The 7,055-nt window shown below is 41.6% G+C and overlaps 1 long non-coding RNA gene across 1 annotated transcript; it reads left to right on the plus strand.

The window, feature by feature from the left end:
• The first annotated feature begins 553 nt into the window (after window positions 1-553).
• On the plus strand, window positions 554-6,301 carry LOC310703241. The gene is made up of 3 exons (XR_014524031.1): window positions 554-726; window positions 2,360-2,471; window positions 6,211-6,301. It is a non-coding gene; the product is annotated as an uncharacterized lncRNA (long non-coding RNA).
• Window positions 6,302-7,055: the final 754 nt, after the last annotated feature.

Genomic DNA, 7,055 nt, shown 5'->3' on the forward strand with positions numbered 1-7,055 from the left:
TGTAGGGGGAAAATATATTGAATTTGCTTCGTTCAGCCTCTGGACAGCTTTCCCCAGAACTCCCAGTTTAAACAGCGTGATTTGCATGTACATACTGAAAATAAGACTAAATAAAGCACCAGCTTCAATTTCTGATAGTACAGTCCAAGCGAACTGCTGCAAAGTGTATCGAACCAAAGTGCGGCAAATGGCAACGTGGGAAAACTGGGTTTCAAATGACCAGTGTTGCTTCCCGGAAGAACCATCTGCTCTTTTGTCTACTAGCAACTGAAGAATACAGAACAATTGCTTTAATGGACAGCTAGCTTGCAACTATTTTAGCTATTGATTAGCATAGCATTACATTAATTTTAAAGGCAAGAAGCATTTGTCCTTATTATTTGTTATTTGGGATTACAGCACTTATCAGCAATTGTATTAGTTCTTCTGCCTGGTTGCTGAGTCAAGTTAAATGATGATGTACTTCCTGTCTGTGATGTTTATCTCCAGCTCAGTTCAGCAAACTCAGCGGGTCACTTCCTGTTGCTTTGCCTTTCATGTCTGGCACCTTCTTTCAGACAAGTCAATACGTTTAAATTGTACAAGCATACTCAAATCATGACATTTTTGTATTCTGCATCATTGCTAGGAACTTCTGTTCTGCATTTTACCATGATTCCCCATCCACACTCCTGCTCAAAAGTCGTATATGAAAAATCAGCTAGCAGAAGATGTATCTCTTGGAATGTGAGTATAAGTGTTAATTTATATTCTAGACAGAGTCCCTAACTCACTACTGGGAATGGAGGAGAAATTTGGTACAAGTCACATGAGAACCTACCTATTTTTTCACTTCTTGAAAAAATACTTGGACCCTTGACATTCATGCCTCTCCAGATTTTGCAATCCAACCATATAATGTGTACAAAGATGCATATATTAGGGGGAAATGTGCATTAAAATATATAAATGAAACTAACATACAAAAGACATATTACATGGGAAGTGCCTGGGAAGTTGTGTATATTAAACAAGTGCATGCAAAAATGCATATATTTTTAGAAGAAATGCATATGAAATTACGGGTGAATTTAAATGAAACTTTTCCATTAAAAAAAGCAAATTTGCAAAATGTGGAGAACTGAATTTATTAGAAAAACGAGACAGAAAGAAACTGAAGCTGACCTATTTGTCTATACCCACTTTCTCTCTAACATGGCTGTCCTCAATGCTGCCTACCTAGGTACGATTCTCTGAAGAGTGAATGATTTACATGCCTATGTGACTTTTGAAGAATTTCGGGAAGTGTAGTTTGATGAGGGTGCTGGGAATTTTCTGCAAGAGTCCCCTTGTCCTCCATAGAACTACAATTCCCAGATGGATAGGACTGTTCTACCACCAATTTGTGTGTCCCTCGCAAGTACATTTTACCCAGGCGGGTGAGTTACTAAGTGTTTGGCAAACCAGGACAAAATACAGTTGAAAGGTTCCCCCTTAAACCTTATATTGAAATGGACAAGGAGTTGGGTCTACACTTTCAATATCCTACAGTAGGTTATCCTAAAGTTATGAGTGCTCAACCGTCCTCTGAGTCCTAATAAAATCAGCACTCCCCTTTTGCTTGGCAATGGAAAGCCCTGGGATTTTGAATGTCCTTTACAAGAAGTACAGTGGTACCTCTGGTTACATACTTAATTCGTTCCGGAGGTCCGCTCTTAACCTGAAATCGTTCTTAACCTGAAGCACCACTTTAGCTAATGGGGCCTCCCGCTGCTGCTGTGCCGCCGCTGCACGATTTCTGTTCTCACCCTGAAGCAAAGTTCTTAACCTGAGGTACTATTTCTGGGTTAGCGGAGTCTGTAACCTGAAGTCTATGTAACCTGAAGCGTATTTAACCCGAGGTACCACTGTACTTTAAATTCCAGGAGGAAGAAAACAAAAATCTCTTTTTGTGACCTTGAGAACACCTTTCCAAGACCATCCTACTCTTTAGTAGTGCCACGTCAAGACCTGTCTCAAATTTCTGAAATGTTCTCTTCCCCCATGAAAGAGGCTTCTGTTTTCCTGCCTTATTTACAGGGCACAGTAGAATTTCTTTAGCATTTGTTGGGTACGGTGTTCAGCTTTCCTTGTTTTTGTGAGGTGGCCAGGGGCTCTGTGAGCCCTTTCCTTTCCTTCCCAGCCTCTCCAGCGCTTTGCATTCTCCCTGCCTACCCATCCTTCCATCTACCAAGTGCCTGATATAAGCGCCCTCACTCACTTTTACTCTAAAAAAATATTTCTGCACCAATTTCTGTAAAGGTAAAAGCAGCAGCAGCAGCAACAACAACAACAAACAGCTGTCAAGCAAGGCATTCTCCCTGCTTTCTTATACTTGCAGGAAAACCCAGCTGAGAATGTCGTGGCATTTTCAAGAAGTGCAGGTATGAAGTGAGGCTGTTCCCTGGAGATGAATGAATGTACACTCACACTTTGGCCACCTTGAAAATAAGGTAAGCACACACAAGCACACATGCAAAAGAAAAACAAAAAACCCCTTGCAAACCATCCATGAGAATTTCATGGAAAATCCCTGTTCCCTTTGATGATTTTTAATGCAATTTCTTTTTTCATTAATTGATGGAGATGATCAGGGAGACATGCGTGACTTTTTTTTTTTTGTAAACTGTGTTTGCACTTGGAAGTCCAGTGAAGTACCCTTCGAGGCCACACACTAGTGTGATTTCAGAAGCTCTGTCTGATTAGCCTTTGGAACTCCTTGCTGGGCGCCCATTCTTTGTACCTTTGGACTCCAGATAGCTCACTGTGGACTCAATGCTTTGAGGGTTCGATTTTTCCTGCACCCCTGCTTCTGATGGACTCTGCATGGAAAATCCTTGATTTGCCATGGAGACTCTTCGTTTTACTGTTTGCAGACAGAACATAAGGAAGGAAAAGTCTATTTCTTTCTCTACCCCACCTCTCTCCCTCTTGTCCGCTTTTCCATTTCTCCTGCAATTCCTCCTCCTTTCCCCTTCTCAGAAGTCAAGCAAATATATTGCAGCTTCCATGGCTAGCAGCTGTCTCTCTTTTTTTATAAGATATTTATTGAGATTTTCAAAGTATTACAAAATAAAAATAAAAAAATAAGAAAATACAAAATAAAAATGGTTAAAAACAACTCATTCTTTCCATTACTTATTTTTCATTAGCTTGTTTCCCGGACCTCTTCACGCCTCCCTTTTTTGTATTCCAGTTCAGTTTGTTGGTTCAGCAAATCCTTACCCTCTTTGTTTATCCTAGTCTTTAATCTTAAAATATTGTAACGTTAAATTTTTACCTATTAATAATCCATTTTTCATATTCCCTTATAGTATTACAGCTGAAAATCACTTAATTTCTATTCAACATCATTCTAACATTCATTAGGAAAAGTCTATTTATTTCTCTACCCCACCTCTCTTCCTCTTGTCCGCTTTTCCATTTCTCCTGCAATTCCTCCTCCTTTCCCCTTCTCAGAAGTCAAGCAAATATCTTGCAGCTTCCATGGCTAGCAGCTGTCTCACGACCCATCCTCCTCTCCCATTCCTTCTCTGGGACAGCCTTCACAGTCAACAATTAAACTGCCATTCTCTTCTGTACTTTCTCAATAAAAAGGCCATTTCTGGAAAAGTACTCATCTCATCTCTGTTGCTCCCTTAAGTACCTTACCAGGGCACTCCACTACCTTGACTAAGCAGGTCAAAGTTGCCCATGCTGTGCTTTTGCATTGTTCAACAGACAAGCTGGTTTCTGAGCTAGTTCTACCAGACAGGCAACAGACTGTCCTCCAGCAGAATAGCTTCAGGGTCACAGTGGGAAATAGTTCAGGTGAGCCAAATTCCGCAAGCCATCCATGTTCCAGAAGGGTTTACATCCTGAACAGCAAGAAGTAGTTTTCAGATGTGTATAGAGAAGGGTGTCCTGCGCACATCTAGTAGCACCCGGGGGAGACAGAATAATTTAATTCATTTTGTCTTTAGCATATATATCCACATATATTGACCTGGATCTCTAAGACTATTCTTACTTCTGGACCTAAGGCTTTTCTGCACATTACACCAAACATGGGTGCAAGCTGTCTCTACACATGTACAAGTATTTGTGTGAATGAGTGTACACTTGATTCAACTATTGTGTCCACAGGTGCAGGAACTGTTACGTGTGACTCTCTGCACAAGTGTATATCGCAATGAGTTATAACTGGTAGCTCAGATGGTTAGAGCAGGGGTCAGCAAGCTTTTTCAGCAGGGGGCCGGTCCACTGTCCCTCAGACCTTGTGGGGGGCCGGACTATATTTTTTTTGGGGGGGATGAACAAATTCCTATGCCCCACAAATAACCCAGAGATGCATTTTAAATAAAAGCACACATTCTACTCATGTAAAAACTCACTGATTCCCGGACCAGGCCTTAGTTTGCCTACCTATGGGTTAGAGCATGGCGCTGATAACACCAAGGTCCTATCTGCTTATGGGATAGCTGCATATTCCTGCATAGCAGGGGAGTGGACCAGATAATCCTCAGGGCCCCTTCCAACTCTGTGATTCTAGGATTCAATGATGCTCTGTACACAAATTGCACACTCACTGAATGTAATATGCGAAGACTCCTCTAGGATGAGGGCAAAGCCAAGAAAACTAGAGTAGACATCTAAATATTTCCAATCAGATTCTAGCTGACTTTTAAAAAAGTAACAATTGGCTGCCCACAAACAACTCCCACTCCGTATTTTTTAGAATGTGTCAGAAGAACAAAAAAAGCAGAAGAAGAAGAAGAAGAAGAAGAAGAAGAAGAAGAAGAAGAAGAAGAAGAAGAAGAAGAATAATTTATTATTTATACCCCGCCCATCTGGCTGGGTTTCCCCAGCCACTCTGGGCGGCTTCCAAAAGAATATTAAAATACTGTGATACATCAAACATTAAAAGCTTCCCTAAACAGGGCTGCCTTCAGATGTCTTCTAAAAGTCTGGTAGTTGTTGTTCTCTTTGACATCTGGTGGGAGGGCGTTCCACAGGGAAGGCGCCACTACCGAGAAGGCCCTCTGCCTGGTTCCCTGTAGCTTGCCTTCTCGCAGTGAGGGAACCGCCAGAAGGCCCTCGGTGCTGGACCTCAGTGTCCGGGTAGAACGATGGGGGTGGAGACGCTCCTTCAGGTATACTGGACCGAGGCTGTTTAGGGCATTCATTCACGTTCAATGTGGTGTTACATCAGTAAATTAAAGCAGAGCGTGCAATGCTAAGCCAAGACCAGCAGTGAGGAACCTCCAGCACCATGAACTCAAAGTGTCCCACAAGGACATTTCCCCTAAGCCATACCAAACGTACAGGACTGAGGTCCCTGCCGAAAGCATAGTTTGCAGACCCCACCAATCAACTGACCGCCAGTGCCTGCAACCCCCCCCCCTGGGTTTCTGCCTGCAGAATTTGATTTTAAACGCCCACACAATGGAAAATGTTTCACCTGATGTCATGACGGTATCAGTGACTGACAGGTGAGGTGGGCAGCCCCATGCACCTGTCAAACTGGCTCGCTGGGAGAACGTAGGATCCAGTCCACAGACTGATCCAGTTCCCCACCCCCAATCAAGACCTAAATCCTCCGTCTCCCTTTCCCAAAAATGTCAGCTGCAGCTTTTCAGAGGGCTGAGAAAAGCAGCAAGAACCAGCCAATAATAAAAGCCTTCTACTTGCATCTTATACGGAAGCTTTCAGGAGGAAGGTTCAGCAATCTCATTAAAAGGATGCATTTTATGCTAGCTTTTTTTGCTTGTTTCAGAGGAAAGAAATATAGATCTCCAAGTGCAAGTATTGGTATCACAATAAAGTAACTAATACCAATATAAGGCATTTATAGCAGATTTTGTATGTTTGTTATATTGCTTGTGCTGGGCTTTACTTTGGCCTCTATAAGAATATATAGTGCAAAAAAGATATTTAGCTGCTTTTAAATTGAGATGGCTGGATTTTCCCCAACTGCTGTAATAATCGTGAAAGTATGTGGTTCTCTCAGTGAAATTAGAACAGCCATAGTTATGGAATTTTGGGGTGAGGGTTTTGTACAATACCTGGGATAGGACAAAAAAAAAAAGAATCAGTAAATTACCATATTGACATATGGAGATAAGAATCTCTCCCCAATATTAAGGCTGGGGATTAAAACAGGCAGGGTGGGTGTGTTTAGAAAAAGAATCTGAAAAGAATCTTCCCTTCCAGAGATACGTATAAAAACAGAACGACCGAAGACATGCCAAGTTGCCATGTGTGGTAACAACAGCAACCTTATGTAGTTTCACCACACTTGCATGTTGTTTAGTAATAAAGGTGTAAAATTATTATTTTTTCCATTTTGTTTTACACTGCTCACATCCAGTATGAGCTACAGACAGATATCTAGTCCTGTTAATACGAGACTGTGGGAATTGGTCTAAAATCAACCACTCCTAGTGGCGTGAAGGAATCTCAGTCTAGAATTTAGCAGACTGAGATCATGTTTCTTTAGAGCAACCAGAAAGTACTGAGAAGCAGTGACTATTCATTCTAATTTTATGGCATGAACTCTTTAAATTGTTTGTTCAAAGAAAATGAAAAAGCTTTCTTTAAAATTCCCAAGACGGCTCTGAGAAGATTAATTATCTCTTCTGTTCCACACAGTAGAGAGCGTCTATGAAAGCCAAATGTTGTACAGAGCATCTAATACGAATGAAGGTAACTAGTATCTAACTGGAGGAGACAGCAGCAAAGTTTTAACACAAACTTCAAGCAAATAGTAGAAAATTAGCAAAGTGAAGTGAATATTTCTTTTAAACCAGCAAGGAAGTCTTTTGAAAGCAGCCTGGTAGAAGCCTGGGCACACTTACGTGGGAGTAAGGGCCACTGAACTCAATCGGATTCACTTCTGAATGAATACAAAGAGTTGGGCTGCATGCTGAAAGCAGCAATATTGTGGTACCTCGATGTACAAACTTAATCCGTTCCGGAAGTCCATTCTTAAACCAAAACCGTTCTTAAACCAAGGCTCGCTTTCCCTAATGAGGCCTCCCACTGCCGGTGCCCTTCCA

This window comes from Podarcis liolepis (assembly GCF_965112155.1).
Source record: "Podarcis liolepis genome assembly, chromosome: 3".
NCBI lineage: Eukaryota > Metazoa > Chordata > Lepidosauria > Squamata > Lacertidae > Podarcis > Podarcis liolepis.